Source organism: Triticum dicoccoides, chromosome 6A (genome assembly GCF_002162155.2).
Source record: "Triticum dicoccoides isolate Atlit2015 ecotype Zavitan chromosome 6A, WEW_v2.0, whole genome shotgun sequence".
Classification (NCBI taxonomy): domain Eukaryota; kingdom Viridiplantae; phylum Streptophyta; class Magnoliopsida; order Poales; family Poaceae; genus Triticum; species Triticum dicoccoides.
The window spans coordinates 618,154,629-618,176,578 of NC_041390.1; positions in this window are offsets into that span (position 1 = coordinate 618,154,629).

A 21,950-nucleotide genomic window follows, 5' to 3' on the forward strand; every position below is an offset into this window, starting at 1 on the left:
CCTCCTGGGAGGTGCCCATATTTTCTATGGGAACACAATGATTGAATCAGCTAAATATAATAAATGTGGGTACCATTATGGGAGGGAAGACAACACACCTTCAATTTGAGCATCCGGTCTCATTGGCTCGAAAATTCCGGCTACATCAGAGTCCTCATCAATCTTGCTGACTCCTGGAAGACATAGGAAAACCAACCCAAGAGAGTAGACAAAGTTGTCAAATGCATAATAGCATTCTCAGTGTGAATATCAAGCGGCTTATGCGTTTAAGATCCCCATCAAACCATACTATGCAATTCAATTAGACGGTTAAATACATAGATGGTTGTTTTGTATGGCAGGTGTGCATGGTGACTGGCATACGGATCCAGATGTCTTACCAGCATGGTCGTACTGGTCGGATGAGGCACAAGTCGTCCACTTTCTTTTCTTGTACTCGCGAACCCGATATAATAAGGCATCTCTCTGGTCCGTGCTCATTTCCGAATATTTCGTTCTCTTACGAATGCGCTCCTTCTCGTAGCGGGCAGCTGAATCTATATAACGTAAGGTAGAAGTCTCCATGTCATGTCGAAAGGACATTGTGCTGTAATATAACAGAATGAATAATTGCTGGTAAGTTTCAGCATACCTTGTGGTTCAATGGACGGACTGAAGATAAAACTCGTGGGCACAAAGTCATGTTGTCCGTGCTCTCCTCCTGCCTGTAAGGCGTTACTATTGTGTTCAGCCGACATTGATCCAGTCCGTAAGACGTTACTATTGTGTTCAGCCGACCTCGCTCCCCATACGTAAGTTGGATTCCTGTGCAACCAATCATCAGAATCGTCCTCCTTTGTCTTTGGCTCTCCAACCAGCGTGTGTCCCAGACGGGTGATACTGGAATGTGCCAATCCATAATGTGTGATACCTATAGTTGATGTAGAAACTTGTGGGATGATAAGCATTCCAGCTTCAGTCCACAATTTATGTGACATTGCAAGTATGAACTGAAAACAAAGGTTGGCACTTTGACCAGGTGACGCTTCCTCGGCAGATGGTTGGCGTTGTTTGACACTCGCAGCGCCGATTGCAGTTGTCGCTTTGTGCCGTGCCACGGGAAGACAAGTACCCTCGGAGATTTGTACCGTAATGGCTGAACCTGTTTTGAAGAAGAGCAGACAAACTCATAAACCCTGATGAAGATGTGTCATTAATACAGTGGTATTTGAAGGTGGTATTACCAGGTGAAGATCGAGAGTACGAGCTGTGAGGTAATTCGACAATAACACTGTCAGCTACAGCTTTTTTTGCAGGCGAGCCAACCGCAGCTTATGTAAGTGTTCTGCTCTTTGTTCGTCTGTTAGTCGAGCATACCAATTATGGGCACTCCTTTTTCGCCCAACATTTGCGTCTTCGAAATGTCGAACAGTAGTCATGGAGTCCCCTGTACATCTTGCATCTGACATAACGCACGAGTCAGACGAACAAGCAAAGTGAGTAAATGGTCATTCAATAATTATGATATGCAGAGTATGAACATACCATTTGTGTGTGTGTTGGTTATGTTGCTCAAAGGGGTACATTCCTTGGATCCTAACGAAGCATGTGCCTCAGGTGCTAGTTGACCACTAACAATATTCAGAGTCTGAGCCTTCTTTTCTTGTCGGGACATACGACGTTTTTCGAGGAATACTGCTCTCTTCTCATCAGACAGTCGGGCATACTATGTATTCTTTTTTGCTTGTTGACTATTAGTAGTGACACTTTCATTCTCAATGGTAGATGAGTTCGTTATGTCTGTAAATGGCGAACGATGCATAGTCATTTGTGGAACTTTGTCTGAATTACTCTACGTCATCTTATAGGGAAAACACAAATATTAAGAAGAATCAACAAAGTACAGAAAGAGGTGAAGAAGCAAATGCAATAACCAGACGCTGGAACAGCATGTGCAATGTGCGACTACAGAGTTCGGAGCAAGCAACATAGATAAAGTGCAGGACTGAAAGTCGAGCAATACATATATTTGCACTGTAAATTGATTTATTAGAAGAAGATATAAACAAAGCTTTAATTAACAGCAAGGCTATTGGATCTGGACACCAAAATAATGAATTAAATAAGTAGAACTTCAGAGAAACTACCACTATTTAAAAAAAGAGCTGTTGTATTGATCAAATGAATAGGTTATTTTAAAATGAAAAGGCCTTACCGCAGAGATGTTAATTATCCTAGAGAGTTAGAAGACCAAAAATTATTTAACCCACTATGCTAATTATCAAGAAATATATACATACATTATTTTACAAATGAGGGTGTATACAACAAATCTCAGAGTATATAGTACCATATGGAGTATATACCTATGATACTGGCAATACGATTAGTATATACTCCCTCCGTCCGTAAATACTTGTCATCAAAATGGATAAAAAGGGATGTATCAAGACGTATTTTAGTTTTAGATACATCTCTTTTTATCCATCTTGATGACAAGTATTTTCGGACGGAGGGAGTACTTGATTGTCAGAAAGGAGTATACTACTACAAAAATATGCAACTGAAGCAAATTCATGATCCAACTCAAGCATCGAGGAATTTGCATCTGGTGAAGAATAGATCGATTCTCCATATTTAACTTAGCTCATGTACGTATGTGATTAATCTGACCAGGCTCAAACAATGCCTAGAACTGAGAGCAGCAGAAACACCAACAAAAATTAGAAGGTATTGAACATGGTACAATTAAACCAAAAATTGTGACAGCAAGCAGGAAGAATGTGAGGGTAAAGCACCTACAGCGTGGAGGTCCGGCGTGGGTTGTGTCCTGGCGGCGCGTGGACGCGGCGGCCCGGTCAAGCTGTTGTATACTATGTCGTAGTTGTAGTTCCTAATAACAAAAATGAATAGAATATCATAGCTAATTTATTGTTAGTGAAAAGATGCAGAATGTAAGCAGGTATGAAATCAACCATTGTGCGTATGCATGTCAGATACATAGTTCTAGCTAGTGCTCCTTCAGATACATATGTAAATTAAGCTCAGCTCCTTTCAGCACATGGATAGAATGAATTTTAGCAATGGCCAGCTGCATAACAACAGGGATTCTGAAAAAAAGAGCAGAAAACATCTCATTGATCGTGAAGCAGGTATGGGGGGAGTATGGACATGATTCGTACGTACGGCAGGCCGGCCGGCTCACGGCCAGACTTATCGATCCCGACGACATGGGCATCCACATCACATTAAAAGGAGACATGAAGAGAAGGACAAACAACGCATCCTGGAGTAGCCATGCAGACCCGATGAAGGAATTGAAGATGGACCTTTGTAGGTGGCCGTGCGAGGAGAGAACAGTGTTAGCGGCGTCGTGGATGGGTCGGCATGGGCGGCAGGCGCGTGAACGGGGCGGCCTAGGCGGCGGTGCGTGAACGGGGCGGTCCAGGCGGTGGCGCGTGGACGGGGCGGTCCGGCGGCGGCGTGTAGACGGAGGCGCGTGGACGGGGCGGTCCAGGCGGTGGCGGGTGGACGGGGCGGTCCGGCGGCGGCGTGCAGAGGGAGGCCTAGGTCGAGGGCGGTGGCTGGCGGGGAGGATCTGGGGAAGAGGTGGGGCAAAAACTGCACACGCCGTCGGGGCAGCGACGTGATGGTGAGGTTTTTTTTGGACGGGGTGTTAACCCAATGGCAATGGTGGTTAAGTAATTACCGTAATGGCATGGTGGGTAATTAAAGTATAAAACACGTTTAGTATGCTGGAGGGATGTAGACCATCAGATTGGAGGTTTCGATGGGTAGGATGATTTGGTTCTCCACCCTCTTGTGCTTTTATAGGGGTAGTAGATATATTGTCAAAACATACCAACGTGGGATCTAGTTTCGAAGGTCTCGTCGTGATGAAACTTTTATGTGAAAACAGTTTTTCAATCCTAGAGATGGTTTGAGCTACAAAATATTTTGAAATTTGAATTCGGGCGGAATCTCTGCTGACATCAGCATTTTTGTTTTATATGCCTGCAAGCATTTATTAGGGAAGAATCGATCTCTTTGGTGCATGGAGCTTTTTCTATTGATAAAAAAACAAACACGGATACATGCATGATGGAAGCCGTTTGGATTTATTATTAAATTCCGGCTAATCGGTTGTTAGCACAGTCCTTACGAAAATTATGAAAAATGAGGATTATGAAATGCGAAAATTGATCCAAAAATGTGGTAGAACACATGAAAAGAGCCAAAAAAAAAGGCAAATTTTTATATAACAAACGCATGTGCCCATGCATTGCAACATGGTAGAAAATTTGACGTGTGTCCATCAAAACGTCCACCAGAGCAGCACCCGACTGTGGCAAAAAGGCGCACACTGAGGTTTAGAAGAAAAGCATTATCTCCCGCACATTAGGAACGAAAGAAGACTAAACACCGGTGATAAGGAACACTTATTTTTTTGATATTCCTTGAATCTCTTACTTTGGATTTGTTTCTCTTAAAATGTTGGATTAGGAACATTAATGTTGTATCAGTAACATTAGTCTGGCAGAATAGCTTGCAGCGAGGGTACCCCAAAAAGTCAAGGTAACAGGGTGGCAGGTTGCGACTGACTCAATGGCCACTAGAGAAAATAAGAAGGTTAGAACTCTCGAGAAAACGGTGCACAATCTGTGGCATGGAGGATGAGTGGCCATTAGTTGAAGAACTTTTACAGCTGTGGAATGGAAACGGTGTACGTGTGTGGGATGAGCACAAACAGGAGGAATTTAACCTGCATGCGTTGCTGTTTGTAACCATCAATGATTGGCCCGCTCTCAGTAACCTTTCAGGACAGACAAACAAGGGATACCACGCATGCACGCACTGTTTAGCTGACACCGAAAGTATATACCTAAACAAATGCAGGAAGAATGTGTACCTGGGCCATCGTCGATTTCTTCCGACCAATCATCAATGTCGAAAGAAAGGCAAGCATTTCAAAGGCGGGGCAGATCACCGGAAGAAGCCCGCCATGCGTACCGGTGATCACGTACTTTCTATGGTCAATGATTTACATGTAATCTTTGGAAAGGGTCCCGACAGACTATCTGTTCCGAATGACGCTGAGGGACGCGCACCCATGTGGAAAAAGAAATATATATTTTGGGACCTACCCTACTGGAAAGAGCTAGAGGTCCGCTCTTCAATCGACGTGATGCACGTGACAAAGAACCTTTGTGTAAACCTGCTAGGCTTCTTGGGTGTGTATGGGAAGACAAAAGATACACCGGAGGCACGAGAGGACCTGCAACGTTTGCACGAAAAAGACGGCATGCCTCCAAAGCAGTATGAAGGTCCTCCCAGCTACGCTCTTACCAAAGAAGAGAAGGAAATCTTCTTTGAATGCCTGCTCAGTATGAAGGTCCCGTCTGACTTCTCATCGAATATAAAGGAAATAATAAATATGCCAGAGAAAAATTTCAGAACCTAAAGTCTCATGACTACCACGTGACTATGACGCAATTGCTTCTGGTTGCATTGAGGGGGCTTCTACCGGAAAACGTCCGATTAGCCATTGTGAAGCTATGTGCATTCCTCAATGCAATCTCTCAGAAGGTGATCGATCCAGAAATCATACCAAGGCTAAGGAGTGATGTGGCGCAATGTCTTGTCAGTTTTGAGCCGGTGTTCCCACCATCCTTCTTCAATATCATGACGCACGTCCTAGTTCATCTAGTCGACGAGATTGTCATTCTGGGCCCCGTATTTCTACACAATATGTTACCCTTTGAGAGGTTCATGGGAGTCCTAAAGAAATATGTCTGTAACCGCGCTAGGCCAGAAGGAAGCATCTCCATGGGCCATCAAACAGAGGATGTCATTGGGTTTTGTGTTGACTTCATTCCTGGCCTAAAGAAGATAGGTTTCCCTATATCGCGGTATGAGGGGAGACTGACTGGAAAAGGCACGCTTGGAGGGGACTCAATAGTATGCATGGACGGGCATTCTTGGTCTCAAGCACACTACACAGTTCTACAGAACTCTACCTTGGTGACCCTGTATGTCGATGAACACAAGAACAGTCTGCGCTCCAAACACCGGGAGCAGTGTGACGACTGGATTACATGTGAACACATCAAGACTTTCGGTAGTTGGTTGGAAACACGTCTTAGAGGTGACAACAATGTTTGTGATGAGCTGTACTCATTGTCCAGGGGACCATCTTCGACTGTATTGACTTACAAAGCATACGGGATAAATGGGAACACATTTTACACGATCGCCCAAGATCAAAATAGCACCAACCAAAACTGCGATGTCTGCTTTGATGTAGCAACCAATAGGGGAAATGACACATATTATGGTTACATAGTGGACATATGGGAACTTGACTACTGACATGATTTTAAGGTCCCTTTGTTTAAGTGCAAATGGGTCAATCTGTCAGGAGGCGGGGTACAGGTAGACCCACAGTACGGAATGACAGCAGTGGATCTGAACAATCTTTGGTACACTGACGAACCGTTCGTCCTAGCTAATAAATAAAGCAAAAATAAAGAAAATAAATAATGCAAAAAACAAAACAAAAAACTGGAAAAAAAATGCCGCCTACTGGGCCACCACGGCCTGAATACGACTAGAAACCCAACCAACCAGGTGGGCCAGGATTCAGGCCCGCAGAAGGCCCAATAGGCCACAGGCATGTACAGAGAGGTTAGGCCCGTAAGCCTGCTTTTGAGAGGAGCTCGACAGCTCAGGCGCAGCGCACCTTATAAACAGGTGCCGGAGCTCCTCAACTAGCGAGGTGGGACTAAACTTCCCACCGCACCGCGCCAGTACAAGGCTTTTGGTCCTGGTTGGTGGCACCAACCGGGACTAAAGGTGTGCATTGGTACCGGTTCGTGGCACCAACCGGGACCAATGCCCCCCTTTAGTCCCGGTTGGTGCCACCAACCGGGGCCAAAGGCGGCATGATGACCCACAAGTATAGGGGATCTATCGTAGTCCTTTCGATAAGTAAGAGTGTCGAACCCATCGAGGAGCAGAAGGAAATGATAAGCGGTTTCCAGCAAGGTATTCTCTGCAAGTACTCAAGCAAGTGGTAACAGATAGTTTTGTGATAGGATAATTTGTAACGAGCAACAAGTAACAAAAGTAAAAATTGCAACAAGGTGGCCCAATCCTTTTTGTATCAAAGGACAAGCCTGGAAAAACTCTTATATAGTGAAAAGCGCTCCCGAGGACACATGGGAATATCGTCAAGCTAGTTTTCATCACGCTCATATGATTTGCGTTCGGTACTTTGATAATTTGGTATGTGGGTGGACCGGTGCTTGGGTGTTGTCCTTACTTGGACAAGCATCCCACTTATGATTAACCTCTATTGCAAGCATCCGCAACTACAACAAAAGTATTAAGGTAAACATAACCATAGCATGAAACATATGGATCCAAATCAGCCCCTTACGAAGCAACGCATAAACTAGGGTTTAATATTCTGTCACTCTAGCAACCCATCATCTACTTATTACTTCCCAATGCCTTCCTCTAGGCCCAAATAATGGTGAAGTGTCATGTAGTCGACGTTCACATAACACCACTAGAGGAGAGACAACATACATCTCATCAAAATATCGAACGAATACCAAATTCACATGACTACTAATAGCAAGACTTCTCCCATGTCCTCAGGAACAAACGTAACTACTCACAAAGCATAAACATGTTCATAATCAGAGGGGTATTAATATGCATATAGGATCTGAACATATGATCTTCCACCAATTAAACCAACTAACATCAACTACAAGGAGCAATTAACACTACTAGCAACCTACTAGCACCAATCCCGGACGTGGAGACAAGAATTGGATACAAGAGATGAACTAGGGTTTTGAGAGGAGATGGTGTTGATGAAGATGTTGATGGAGATTTTCCTCTCCTGATGAGAGGAGCATTGGTGATGACGACGGCGATGATTTCCCCCTCTGGGAGGGAAGTTTCCCTGGCAGAACAGCTCCGCCAGAGCCCTAGATTGGTTCCACTAAGGTTCCGCCTCGTGGCGGCGGAATTTCGTCCGGGAAGATGGCTTCTTAATTTTTTTCCCATCGAAAGACTTCATATAGCAGAAGATGGCCACCGGAGGGCCACCAGGGGGCCCATGAGGTAGGGGGCGCGCCCAGGGGGTAGGGTGCGCCCCCCACCCTCATGGGCAGGGTGTGGCCCCCATGGTGAATTTCTTCCGCTGAGTTTTTATATATATTCTGGAAACGCCTTCCGTGAAGTTTCAGGACTTTTGGAGCTGTGCAGAATAGGTCTCTAATATTTGCTCATTTTCCAGCCCAGAATCTCAGCTGCCGGCATTCTCCCTCTTTATGTAAACCTTGTAAAATAAGAGAGATTAGGCATAAGTATTGTGACATAATGTGTAATAACAGCCCATAATGCAATAAATATCGATATAAAAGAATGATGCAAAATGGACGTATCAACTCCCCCAAGCTTAGACCTCACTTGTCCTCAAGCAAAAAGCCGAAATCGAAAAATATGTCCACATGTTTAGAGATAGAGGTGTCGATAAAAATAAAATACGGACATGAGGGCATCATGATCATTCTTAGAACAACAACTTATATAATTCCCGTCATATGATTTCTTATGCTAGAGTAATAATTCAATCACAATTTCAAGTATGAATTGTAAACTTCATTGAAAACTCACAAACTATAATCTCAGTCATTGGAGCAATTGCAATTTATCATAATATAGGAAAGAGTCAATGTATAAGAGCTTTTCAGCAATCCACATACTCAACTATCATATAGTCTTTCACAATTGCTGACACTCACACAATACTTATGGATATGGAGTTTTAATCGGACACAGAGAAAGATAGGGGCTTATAGTTTTGCCTCCCAATGTTTTACCTCTAGGGTAATGTCAACAATAATAGTTCATGAAAACTCACATCCAATTAGCCATATATACCAGGATCTTTCCAACATACTGTGCTTGCCAAAGGATAAAGTGTAAAAAGGAAGGGTGAAGATCACCATGACTCTTATGCAATGTAGGAGATAAAAGTAAAAGATAAGCCCTTCATAGAGGGAAGCAGAGGTTGTCATGCGATTTTATAGTTGGATGCACAAAATCTTAATGCGAAAGAACGTCACTTTATATTGCCACTTGTGATATGGACCTTTATTATGCAGTCTGTCGCTTTTATTTCTTCCATATCACACGATTGTATAAAGCTTATTTTATTCCACACTAATAAGTCATACATATTAAGAGAGCAATTTTTATTGCTTGCACCGATGACAACTTACTTGGAGGATCTTACTCAATCCATAGGTAGGTATAGTGGACTCTCATGGCAAGACTGGTTTAAGGGTATTTGGAAGCACAAGTAGTATCTCTACTTGGTGCGATGAATTTGGCTAGCATGAGGGAGAAAGGCAATCTCAACATGTTGGAGGATCCATGACAATATAATTTATCTTAGATGTAAGAAAACATAACCCATTACGTTGTCTTCCTTGTCCAACGTCAACTCTTTAGCATATCATATTTTAATGAGTGCCCACAATCATAAAAGATGTCCAAGATAGTATATCTATATGTGAAGACCTCTCTTTCTTTATTACTTCCTATTAATTGCAACGATGACCAAAACTATGTTTGTCAACCCTCAACAACTTTTATTCATCATACCTTTTCTATGTGAGCTCATTACTCTCCATAAGACTCACATGATCTCTTTGTTTCTTTTTATTTCTTTCTCTTTTCTTTTATTCCCTTAGAATCATGGCAAAATAATCAAGACCTTGACTCAACACTAATCTTTATTATATAACTCACGGACTCGATTACATAGAAGGATCATAAAGCAAAACTCACAACTAGATCATACTAAGAACTTTTTATTCTACTAGATCAAGATATTACCAAAAGGAACGAACTAAGAAAAATGGTAAAGATAAAAGTGATGGTGATACGATACCGGGGCACTCCCCCAAGCTTGGCAGTCGCCAAGGGGAGTGCCCATACCCATGTGATTATGTCTCCTTTGTTGGTGAACAAGGTGGAGTTGTTGATGATGGATAGTCGCACATCGAGCGTAGGAGGTCTTCTAACTTGCGGATAATGCCCTTGAGTGCGATGATATGCTCCTTCAACAAAATATTTTCACGTGTGAGATACTTATTTTGTATACGAGCTAACTCAATCATCTTGAAAGCTTTGATCTCTGTTGGGGTAAGAAGATTGTGATCAAGTTGAAGGGTGTCTTCTATTGCCGAAACTTGGTCCTCCATGGCCTTCTTGATCCCTTCATCCTTGTTGATCTCCATGGGTTCTTCTCTCTTCAGCTCTATCTTCATTAGCCAAGCATCGTTGCCCTCACGGTTGGAGGAGGAGGGAGACGACATAGTGCCTGGCCTTGACAACCCTGACAGAAAACAGCTCGAAACAAAGACATGAGATTTTTGCGTGATACAAGAGTCAAAACCTTCGGGAGATTATATAATGAATTTTTACCGACCAAAATACGTGTCATGTACGAAAATGGAGTCCGGAGATCACACGAGGTGCCCACGAGGTAGGGGGCGCGCCCTCCACCCTCATGGAGCCCTCGTGTCCTTCCCGGACTGCCTCTTATTTTTCTATCTTTCTAAATATTCCAAAACGGAGAAATATTGCCTTAAAAACTATTTTGGAGTCGGTTTACTTACCGTACCACATACCTATTCCTTTTCGGAGTCTGAAACATTCCGGAAAGTGTCCCTTATGTATTCCTCCGGGGTTATGGTTTCAATAACATTGGTTTCAACATTTATGGGATTACCTGAGATATAATGTTTGATTCTTTGACCGTTCACCACCTTCGGATTCGTGCCTTCGAAGTTGTTGATTTTTATTTCACCGGAACGATAGACCTCCACGATAACATAAGGACCTTCCCATTTAGAGAGAAATTTCCCTGCAAAAAAACCTTAAACAAGAGTTGTATAGCAATACATAATCACCTACTTTAAACTCATGCTTTTGTATCCTTTTATCATGCCATCTTTTAACTTTTTCCTTAAACAACTTGGCATTTTCATAGGATTGGGTTCTCCATTCATCAAGTGAGCTAATATCAAATAACCTCTTCTCACCGGCAAGTTTGAAATCATAATTGAGTTCTTTAATAGCCCAATATGCCTTGTGTTCTAGTTCGAGAGGTAAGTGACATGCTTTTCCATAAACCATTTTATACGGAGACATACCCATAGGGTTTTTATATGCAGTTATATAGGCCCATAATGCATCATCAAGTTTCTTGGACCAATTCTTTCTAGATCTATTAACAGTCTTTTGCAAAATTAATTTGATCTCTCTATTACTCAATTCTACTTGACCACTAGACTGTGGGTGATAAGGAGATGCAATTCTATGATTCACATCATATTTAGCAAGCATTTTACGAAAAGCACCATGAATAAAATGTGAACCACCATCAGTCATTAAATATCTAGGGACTCCAAATCTTGGAAAAATAACTTCTTTAAGCATTTTAATAGAAGTGTTATGATTAGCACTACTAGTTGGAATTGCTTCTACCCACTTAGTAACGTAATCAACAGCAACTAAAATATGTGTATATCCATTAGAGGAAGGAAAGGGTCCCATATAGTCAAAGCCCCAAACATCAAATGGTTCAATAACAAGTGAATAATTCATAGGCATTTCTTGACGTCTACTAATATTACCAATTCTTTGACATTCATCACAAGATAAGACAAACTTACGGGCATCCTTGAAGAGAGTAGGCCAATAAAAACCAGATTGCAATACCTTGTGTGCAGTTCTATCTCCACCATGGTGCCCTCCATAAGCTTTGGAGTGACACTTGTGTAGGATCTGTTCCTGTTCGTGCTCAGGTACACAACGTCTAATAACACCATCTACTCCTTTATAAAGATGTGGGTCATCCCAAAAGTAATGCCTCAAATCATAGAAGAACTTTTTATTTTGCTGGTATGTGAAACTAGGTGGTATAAACTTAGCAACAATGTAATTAGCATAATCAGCATACCATGGAGCAGTATGAGAAGCATTTATGACATTTAATTGCTCATCAGGAAAGCTATCATCAATAGGTAGTGGGTCATCAAGCACATTTTCTAACCTAGGCAAGTTGTCTGCAACGGGGTTCTCAGCTCCCTTTCTATCAACAATATGTAAGTCAAATTCTTGTAGCAAGAGAACCCATCTAACAAGTCTAGGTTTAGCATCTTTCTTTTCCATAAGATATTTAATAGCAGCATGATCAGTGTGAATAATTACTTTAGAATCAACAATATAAGGTTGATACGTCTCCAATGTATCTATAATTTTTGATTGCTCCATGCTATATTATCTACTGTTTTGGACATTATTGGGCTTTATTATCCACTTTTATATTATTTTTTGGGACTAACCTATTAACCGGAGGCCCAGCCCAGAATTGTTGTTTTTTTTGCCAATTTTAGGGTTTCGGAGAAAAGGAATATCAAACAGAGTCCAAACGGAATGAAACCTTCGGGAATGTGATTTTCTCAACAAAAAAGACCCGGGAGACTTGGACCCTACGTCAAGAAAGAAAAGAGGAGGCCACGAGGTAGGGAGGAGCGCCTACCCCCCCCCCCCCAGGCGCGCCCTCCACCCTCGTGGGCCCCCTATTGCTCCACCGACGTACTCCTTCCTCCTATATATACCTACATACCCCCAAACGATCAGATACGGAGCCAAAACCCTAATTCCACGGTCGTAACTTTTTGTATCCACGAGATCCCATCTTGGGGCCTGTTCCTGAGCTCCGCCGGAGGGGGCATCGATCACGGAGGGCTTCGACATCAACACCATAGCCCTTCCGATGAAGTGTGACTAGTTTACCTCAGACCTACGGGTCCATAGTTAGTAGCTAGATGGCTTCTTCTCTCTTTTTGGATCTCAATACAATGTTCTCCCCCTCTCTTGTGGAGAACTATTCGATGTAATCTTCTTTTTGTGGTGTGTTTGTTGAGACCGATGAATTGTGGGTTTATGATCAAGTCTATCTATGAATAATATTTGAATCTTCTCTGAATTCTTTTATGTATAATTGGTTATCTTTGCAAGTCTCTTCGAATTATTAGTTCGGTTTGGCCTACTAGATTGATCTTTCTTGCAATGGGAGAAGTGCTTAGCTTTGGGTTCAATCTTGCGGTGTCCTTTCCCAGTGACAGTAGGGGCGGCAAGGCACGTATTGTATTGTTGCCATCGAGGATAACAAGATGGGGTTTTCTTCATATTGCATGAGTCTATCCCTCTACATCATGTCATCTTGCTTAAGGCGTTACTCTGTTTTTAACTTAATACTCTAGATGCATGCTGGATAGCGGTCGATGAGTGGAGTAATAGTAGTAGATGCAGGCAGGAGTCGGTCTACTTGTCTCGGACGTGATGCCTATATACATGATCATACCTAGATATTCTCATAACTATGCTCAATTCTGTCAATTGCTCAACAGTAATTTGTTCACCCACCGTAGAATACTTATGCTCTCGAGAGAAGCCACTAGTGAAACATATGGCCTCCGATTTATCTTTATCATATTGATCTCCTACTACTTAGTTATTTCCTTTGCTATTTACTTTGCCTTTATTTTACTTTGCATCTTTATCACAAAAATACCAAAAATATTATATTATCATATCTATCAGATCTCACTCTCGTAAGTGGCCTTATAGGGATTGACAACCCTTATTTGCGTTGGTTGCGAGGATTTATTTGTTTTGTGCAGGTACGAGGGACTCGCGCGTAGCCTCCTACTGGATTGATACCTTGGTTCTCAAAAACTAAGGGAAATACTTACGCTACTTTGCTGCATCATCCCTTCCTCTTCGGGGAAAACCGACGCAGTGCTCAAGATGTAGCAAGAAGGATTTCTGGAGCCGTTGTCGGGGAGGTCTACGCAAAAGTCAACATACCAAGTACCCATCACATACCCTTATCTCCCGCATTATATTATTTGACATTTGCCTCTCGTTTTCCTCTCCCCCACTTCACCCTTGCCGTTTTATTCGCCCTCTCTCTCTCTCTCTATCCTCCCTCTCTTTCTCTATTTGCCTCTTTTTGCCCGCTTGCTTTTTGTTTGCTTGTGTGTTAGTTTGTTTGCTTGCCATTATGGCTAGTCCCTTATCTTCTTCGTTGTCTCCCGAGAATGAAATTCTAAATTTTAAGCAAAGGGAGGGAGAAAATCTAAAAGATGCTTGGTATAGAATTTGCAATGCTCAAAATAGATCTACTAGGAAGCAATCTACTTCCGTTCTTCTTCGCAATTTTTATGTAGGCATTACTCCTTGGCACTGTTATGTTCTTGATACTATTACCGGAGGGAATTTTTTGGGTAGCCATAATTTTGATTCTTATAATGCTATGTTAGATTTATTTGGCTCACCTCCTCTCTTGGTTAATGGAACTATATTAACTTTGGAGCATGTAATGCAAAGGCTTGAAATTATTGAAAATAAGGTTGCTACCGTAGAGTTAATTGAAAATTTGGATAAAAAGATCCATGGCCGAATCTCTCAATATGGATCTAAAGTAGGAGTTACTTTGAAAGATATTAAAGAAAAGGAACCCATAGTTAATGAGAAAATAAATCATGATTCCACTAGGATCGATAAACTTGAGGGTATTATCACCAACTTGGGAACCGCTTTTTCTTCTGTAAAGAATACTCCAAGTCCTCCCACTAAAGTTGCCAAGCTTATGTGCATTCCTAAAAATAAGGGTGAATCCTCTACTAAGGATGCGGATCTCAAATCTATAAGTATTCATCCCAATCTTTTTGCTATCATTAAGGAACCATTTGTTACAAATAAATTTTTAGATCTTGTGCCTAAAAGTTTGATAATTAATAAAAATAAAGAAATTCCTAAAGATGGTAGATGCCTAATTGAAGAGTTGCCTACCAAAGATGGCAATACCTAGATCTATTCTTGCTTGTTATGCCTAACTAGGGGCGTTAAACGATAGCGCTTGTTGGGAGGCAACCCAATTTTATTTTTATTCCTTGCTTTTTGCTCCTGTTTAGTAATAAATAATTTATGTAGCCTCTGTTTTGGTTGTGCTTTTTTGTGTTTAATTAGTGTTTGTGCCAAGTAGAACCGTTGGGAAGACTTGGGCAAAGTCTTGTTGAACTTGCTGCAAAAAACAGAAACTTTAGCGCTCACGAGAACTGCTGTCATTTTTATTAGGGAAGTGCTATTTAGTTAATTATTTTTGCAGATGATTAATAGATAAATTCCTCACGTCCATAAATTTATTTTAGAATTTTTCAGGTTCCAGATCTTGCGCTAGCTACAGATTACTATAGACTGTTCTGTTTTTGACAGATTCTGTTTTTCGTGTATGGTTTGCTTATTTTGATGAATCTATCGCTAGTAAAATAGTTTATAAACCATAGAGAAGTTGGAATACAGTAGGTATAACACCAATATAAATAAATAATGAGTTCATTACAGTACCTTGAAGTGGTCTTTTATTTTCTTTCGCTAACGGAGCTCACGAGATTTTCTACTTTATGTTTTGTGTTGTGAAGTTTTCAAGTTTTGGGTAACGATTTGATGGATTATGGAACAAGGAGTGGCAAGAGCCTAAGCTTGGGGATGCCCATGGAATCCCCAAGATAATCTAAGGACACCTAAAAGCCAAAGCTTGGGGATGCCCCGGAAGGCATCCCCTCTTTTGTCTACTTCTATCGGTAACTTTACTTGGAGCTATATTTTTATTCGCCACATGATATGTGTTTTGCTTGGAGCGTCTTGTATTATTTGAGTCTTTGCTTTTTAGTTTACCACAATCATCCTTTTTGTACACACCTTTTGAGAGAGCCATACATGATTTGGAATTTGTTAGAATACTCTATGTGCTTCGTTTATATCTTTTGAGTTATATAGTTTTGCTCTAGTACTTCACTTATATCTTTTAGAGCACGGTGGTGGATTTGTTTTATAGAAACTATTGATCTCTCATGCTTCACTTAGATTATTTTGAGAGTCTTAATAGCATGGTAATTTACTTAAAATCCTAATATGCTAGGTATTCAAAGTTAGTAAAATTTTCTTAAAAGTGTTTTGAATACTAAGAAAAGTTTGATGCTTGATGATTGTTTTGAGATATGGAGGTAATAATATCAAAGTCTTGCTAGTTGAGTAGTTGTGAAATTGAGAAATGCTTATGTTGAAGTTTGCAAGTCCCGTAGAATGCACGTATGGTAAATGTTATGCAACAAATTTGAAACATGAGGTGTTATTTGATTGTCTTCCTTATGAGTGGCGGTCGGGGACGAGCGATGGTATTTTCCTACCAATCTATCCCCCTAGGAGCATGCGCATAGTACCGAGGTTTTTGATGACTTGTAGATTTTTGCAATAAGTATGTGAGTTCTTTATGACTAATGTTGAGTCCATGGATTATACGCACTCTCACCCTTCCATCCTTGCCAGCCTCTTCGGTACCGTGCATTGCTCTTTCTCACATTGAGAATTGGCGCAAACTTCGCCGGTGCATCCAAACCCCGTGATATGATACGCTCTTTCACACATAAACCTCCTTATATCTTCCTCAAAACAGCCACCATACCTACCTATTATGGCATTTCCATAGCCATTCCGAGATATATTGCCATGCAACTTTCCATCATTCAGTTCATCATGACACATTCGTTATTGTCATATTGCTTAGAATGATCATGTAGTTGACATAGTATTTGTGGCAAAGCCACCATTCATAATTCTTTCATACATGTCACACTTGGTCCATTGCATATCCCGGTACACTACCGAAGGCATTCATATAGAGTCATCTTTGTTCTAGTATCGAGTTGTAATCATTGAGTTGTAAATAAATAGAAGTGTATTGATCATCATTTTCTAGAGCATTGTCCCAAGTGAGGAATAAAAAAAAGAGAAAGGCCATAAAAAAAGAGAAGGCCCAAAAAAAGAGAAAGGCCATAAAAAATGAGAGAAAAAGAGATAAGGGACAATGTTACTATCCTTTGCCACACTTGTGCTTTAGAGTAGCACCGTAATCTTCATGATAGAGAGTCTCTTGTTTTGTTACTTTCATCTACTAGTGGGAATTTTAACTCCGCCTATGTTGTCTCAACATAGCCGGTCCCAAGCCCGGGTAAAGGAGGAGGGTTGTGATAGGCTTGGCGAGCCAACGTAAAAATTCAGTCACTCTTATGGAGATGAAACCCAAAAGATTTTCGTTGGGGCGTAACCCTCTCAGCGACGCGCCACATCGGAACCCGGGTGTGGTGGAAAATGGGCAAGGGCCGGGCCGTCACCCCCCAAGTGGCGCGCCGTATCTTGATCCGGATACGGTGGCAAGTGAGCGAGGATCGGGTCGTCGCATCCTTAGTGGCGCGCTACATCGGCGCCCGGATGTAGTGGAAAATGAGCAAGGGTCTTCGTATTTGACTCGACGAGTGCGAAGGGTAAGGAAGCTAGCCGAGCCTAGGATGATTCGCTTAGGTAGCTGGAACGTAGGGTCTCTGACAGGGAAGCTTCGGGAGCTAGTTGATGCAGCAGTGAGGAGAGGTGTTGATATCCTTTGTGTCCAAGAAACCAAATGGAGAGGACAGAAGGCGAAGGAGGTGGAGGATACCGGCTTCAAGCTGTGGTACACGGGGACGGCTGCAAACAGAAATGGCGTAGGCATCTTGATCAACAAGAGCCTCAAGTATGGAGTGGTAGACGTCAGGAGACGTGGGGACCGGATTATCCTGGTCAAGCTAGTAGCTGAGGACTTGGTTCTCAATGTTATCAGCGCATATGCCCTGCAAGTAGGCCACAATGAGAACACCAAGAGGGAGTTCTGGGAAGGCTTGGAAGACATGGTTAGGAGTGTACCGATTGGTGAGAAGCTCTTCATAGGAGGAGACCTCAATGGCCACGTGGGTACATCTAACACAGGTTTTGAAGGGGCGCATGGGGGCTTTGGCTATGGCATCAGGAATCAAGAAGGAGAAGATGTCTTAAGCTTTGCTCTAGCCTACAACATGATTGTAGCTAATACCCTCTTTAGAAAGAGAGAATCACATCTGGTGACTTTTAGTAGTGGCCAACACTCTAGCCAGATTGATTTCATCCTCTCGAGAAGAGAAGATAGGCGTGCGTGCCTAGACTGTAAGGTGATACCTGGGGAGAGTGTTGTACCCCAGCATAAGCTGGTGGTTGCTGACTTCCGCTTTCGGATTCGTGTCCAGCAGGATAAGTGTGCCAAGGTCGCTAGAACGAAGTGGTGGAAGCTCAAGGGGGAGGTAGCTCAGGTGTTCAAGGAGAGGGTATTTAAGGAGGGCCCTTGGGAGGAAGGAGGGGATGCGGACAATGTGTGGATGAAGATGGCGACTTGCATTCGTAAGGTGGCCTCGGAGGAGTTTGGAGTGTCCAGGGGAAGGAGAAGCGAAGATAAGGATACCTGGTGGTGGAATGATGATGTCCAGAAGGCGCTTAAAGAGAAGAAAGATTGCTTCAGACGCCTATACCTGGATAGGAGTGCAGACAACATAGAGAAGTACAAGATGGCGAAGAAGGCCGCAAAGCGAGCTGTTGGTGAAGCAAGGGGTCGGGCATATGAGGACCTCTACCAACGGTTAGGCACGAAGGAAGGTGAAAGGGACATCTATAAGATGGCTAAGATCCGGGAGAGGAATACGAGGGATATTGGCCAAGTCAAATGCATCAAGGACGGAGCAGGCCAACTCTTGGTGAAGGACGAAGAGATTAAGCATAGATGGCGGGAGTACTTCGACAAGCTGTTCAATGGGGAGAATGAGAGTTCTACCATTGAACTGAATGACTCCTTTGATGAGACCAGCATGCGTTTTGTGCGGCGCATCCAGGAGTCTGAGGTGAAGGAGGCTTTAAAAAGGATGAAAGGAGGCAAGGCGATGGGCCTTGATTGTATCCCCATTGAGGTGTGGAAAGGTCTCGGGGACATAGCGATAGTATGGCTAACCAAGCTTTTCAACCTCATTTTTCGGGCAAACAAGATGCCAGAAGAATGGAGACGGAGTATATTAGTACCAATCTTCAAGAACAAGGGGGATGTTCAGAGTTGTACTAATTACCGTGGAATTAAGCTGATGAGCCATACAATGAAGCTATGGGAGAGAGTCATTGAGCACCGCTTAAGAAGAATGACAAGCGTGACCAAAAATCAGTTTGGTTTCATGCCTGGGAGGTCGACCATGGAAGCCATTTTCTTGGTACGACAACTTATGGAGAGATATAGGGAGCATAAGAAGGACTTGCATATGGTATTCATTGACTTGGAGAAGGCCTATGATAAGATACCGCGGAATGTCATGTGGTGGGCCTTGGAGAAACACAAAGTCCCAGCAAAGTACATTACCCTCATCAAGGACATGTACAATAATGTTGTGACAAGTGTTCGAACAAGTGATGTCGACACCGATGACTTCCCGATTAAGATAGGACTGCATCAGGGGTCAGCTTTGAGCCCTTATCTTTTTGCATTGGTGATGGATGAGGTCACAAGGGGTATACAAGGAGATATCCCATGGTGTATGCTCTTTGCGGATGATGTGGTGCTAGTTGACGATAGTCGGACGGGGGTAAATAGGAAGTTAGAGTTATGGAGACAAACCTTGGAATCGAAAGGGTTTAGGCTTAGTAGAACTAAAACCGAGTACATGATGTGCGGTTTCAGTACTACTAGCTGTGAGGAGGAGGAGGTTAGCCTCGATGGCCAGGTGGTACCTCGGAAGGACACCTTTCGGTATTTGGGGTCAATGTTGAAGGAGGATGGGGGTATTGATGAAGATGTGAACCATCGAATCAAAGCCGGATGGATGAAGTGGCGCCAAGCTTCTGGCATTCTCTGTGACAAGAGAGTGCCACAAAAGCTAAAAGGCAAGTTCTACAGGACGGCGGTTCGACCCGCAATGTTGTATGGCGCGGAGTGTTGGCCGACTAAAAGGCGACATGTTCAACAGTTAGGTGTGGCGGAGATGCGTATGTTGAGATGGATGTGTGGCCACATGAGGAAGGATCGAGTCCGGAATGATGATATACGAGATAGAGTTGGGGTAGCACCAATTGAGGAGAAGCTTGTCCAACATCGTTTAAGATGGTTTGGGCATATTCAGCGCAGGCCTCCAGAAGCTCCAGTGCATAGCGGACGGCTAAAGCGTGCGGAGAATGTCAAGAGAGGGCGGGGTCGACCGATTTTGACATGGGAGGAGTCCGTTAAGAGAGACCTGAAGGATTGGAGTATCGACAAAGAGCTAGCTATGGACAGGGGTGCGTGGAAGCTTGCTATCCATGTGCCAAAGCCATGAGTTGGTTGCGAGATCTTATGGGTTTCACCTCTAGCCTACCCCAACTTGTTTGGGACTAAAGGCTTTGTTGTTGTTGTTTATCTACTAGTGGGAATTTTTCATTATAGAACTTGGCTTGTATATTCCAACAATGGGCCTCCTCAAGTGCCCTAGGTCTTCATGAGCAAGCAAGTTGGATGCACACCCACTAGTTTCTTTTGTTGAGCTTTCGTACATTTATAGCTCTAGTGCATCTATTTCATGGCAATCCCTACTCCTTGCATTAACATCAATCGGTAGGCATCTCTATCGCTCATTGATTAGCCTCATTGATGTGAGACTTTCTCCTTTTTTGTCTTCTCCACATAACCCCCCTCATTATATTCTATTCCACCCATAGTGCTATGTCCATGGCTCGCGCTCACATATTGCGTGAAAGTTTATAGGTTTGAGATTTCTAAAGTATGAAACAATTGCTTGGCTTGTCATCGGGGTTGTGCATGATGAGAGCATTCTTGTGTGACGAAAATAAAACATGACTAAATGATATGATTTTGTAGGGATGAACTTTCTTTGGCCATGTTATTTTGAGAAGACATAATTGCTTGGTTAGTATGCTTGAAGTATTATTGTTTTTATGTCAATATGAACTTTTGTCTTGAAACTTTCAGATCTGAATATTCATACCACAATTAATAATAATTACATTAAAAATTATGCCAAGTAGCACTCCGCATCAAAAATTAAGTTTTTATCATTTACCTACTCGAGGACGAGCAGGAATTAAGCTCGGGGATGCTTGATACGTCTCCAACGTATCTATAATTTTTGATTGCTCCATGCTATATTATCTACTGTTTTGGACATTATTGGGCTTTATTTATCCACTTTTATATTATTTTTTGGGACTAACCTATTAACCGGAGGCCCAGCCCAGAATTGCTATTTTTTTGCCTATTTTAGGGTTTCGAAGAAAAGGAATATCAAACAGAGTCCAAACGGAATGAAACCTTCGGGAACGTGATTTTCTCAACGAACAAGACCCGGGAGACTTGGACCCTACGTCAAGAAAGAAAAGAGGAGGCCACGAGGTAGGGGGCACGCCTACCCCCCCCTAAGGCGCGCCCTCCATCCTGGTGGGCCCCCTGTTGCTCCACCGACGTACTCCTTCCTCCTATATATACCTACGTACCCCAAAACGATCAGATACGGAGCCAAAACCCTAATTCCACCGCCGTAACTTTCTGTATCCACGAGATCCCATCTTGGGGCCTGTTCCGGAGCTCCGCCGGAGGGGGCATCGATCACGGAGGGCTTCGACATCAACACCATAGCCCTTCCGATGAAGTGTGAGTAGTTTACCTCAGACCTACGTGTCCATAGTTAGTAGCTAGATGGCTTCTTCTCTCTTTTTGGATCTCAATACAATGTTCTCCCCCTCTCTTGTGGAGAACTATTCGATGTAATCTTCTTTTTGCGGTGTGTTTGGTGAGACCGATGAATTGTGGGTTTATGATCAAGTCTATCTATGAATAATATTTGAATCTTCTCTAAATTCTTTTATGTATGATTGGTTATCCTTGCAAGTCTCTTTGAATTATCAGTTTGGTTTGGCCTACTAGATTGATCTTTCTTGCAATG